General features: G+C 40.4%; 1 long non-coding RNA gene across 1 annotated transcript; it reads right to left on the bottom strand.

Moving 5' to 3' along the window:
• Positions 1-309: 309 nt before the first annotated feature.
• LOC121963955 lies at positions 310-1391 on the bottom strand. Its single transcript, XR_006107303.1, has 3 exons — positions 1288-1391; positions 1047-1196; positions 310-431 (listed from the first exon to the last, which is right to left on the bottom strand). It is a non-coding gene; the product is annotated as an uncharacterized LOC121963955 (long non-coding RNA).
• Between the last annotated feature and the right edge of the window lie 147 nt (positions 1392-1538).

Genomic DNA, 1538 nt, shown 5'->3' with positions numbered 1-1538 from the left:
AAAAAAAATCTTAGGTTTCAGAGGTTAAAATGACTGTGAAATGCATCTTAGCGCAGCACAAGAAAACTGATGTCAATCCAGGTGTTAAAGGATTAATATTTTTATTTTTTTAACTTATTTTTTAATGTATATTTATGTACCTGTCATAAAAACTGTCCAAAATATAAAGAAAAGAGAGGAATGCATGACTTAATGTTTGCAGTGTCTTTGTTCCTCCAGAGCAGTCATCCAGAGAAAGGTCATTAAACACAAACAAAAGGCTGAGGACAAATATTTAATTTGCATAAATGCTTTCATACCTCACGGTCAAGTTCACAGACATCTGGCCCGGACACCAGGCACTCCCACAGCTCCTTGGCCCTGTTCCAGACCAGGTAGAGGCTGGCCTCCTGGAGGAAGAAGGCCAGGAAGCGCAGGTGGCTGTCCAGATACTAAACATAGAGAGAGACACGTCATCATCATGAACCTAAAACACACACACTGTCACCATCATGATGCAATACCTGACAGTGTGATCAGTCATTTCATCATATTATTATCATTATTATGACACCACCTGCATTTTATTTAGTTGTTTGTGCAGGGCTATTTTTGCATTATGGTTTTGTAAAGATATTGTTTGATCTTATTAAGTTTACTTATATTCTCCTATTTATTACTGTTATTTGATCATGTTTTTATTTGATCACGCCTCTGCTCTATTTAATCTCTTTGTGAAGCACTATGGTCAATGTTTGTTGTTTGTAAATGTGCTCTATAAATAAATCTGACTTGACTTTACTTAACTAATGGCACAATGCTCCAAATTTAAAGGCAGAACTCGCTCTTGTGAACTTTGATTCAGCATTACGTGCATCAGTCTACATATCATGTATTCGGTGCAGGGCTGCGTGAACCAGACTGTGACAGTCCAGCACAAATACACAAACTGCTGGAGCCGCAGCAAAGATGATCAATAAAAGCTCATTAAATTAAATAAATATTGTCCTGACTCCTGAAATTAAATTTAAAAAGACCTTATGAGAGAAAATCGAACACAAACAAACCTCCTGGTAGGTGTATCGTCCATCCACCAGAGTTGAGCCTGAGAGGCCATTATTGCCCGAAGCGGTCACAGCGAGCCGATGGCAGCACACGAGGGATCCTGTGATCAATTTGACGATCTCAAAGTTCTTCTTCAAGTCCTGGATGATGCTCTGCGATGAGATGGGGAAAGGTTACCATGGAAATACTGCGCTGACTGTTTCCATTATGTGTTTGTTTGCTGCACGCGTTTGTTTGTGTTACCTTGTCTTGTTTCTGATAGGTCTGCTTGATGAAAGAACGGGTGATCTCATGCAGCTGCCGCAGAGCAGGAACAACCCAGACGGCCTGAGGACTGCTCTGCTGAGAAGCCTGTTGAGACACACGCACACACGCCAGATGATGATCCACTAACACACACAGACATGGCTAACCAGATTTTGTAATTACATTAGTTTGTCATCACAGACCCACTTTTTTGTAGTTGTGTAAACATGAGAAAACAAATCAGAGCC

The sequence above is a fragment of the Plectropomus leopardus genome, unplaced genomic scaffold (assembly GCF_008729295.1).
Source record: "Plectropomus leopardus isolate mb unplaced genomic scaffold, YSFRI_Pleo_2.0 unplaced_scaffold13418, whole genome shotgun sequence".
NCBI classification, from domain to species: Eukaryota; Metazoa; Chordata; class Actinopteri; order Perciformes; family Serranidae; genus Plectropomus; species Plectropomus leopardus.
Note: the sequence above shows the minus strand (reverse complement) of the source record. Positions and strands in the feature narration are given on the sequence as shown.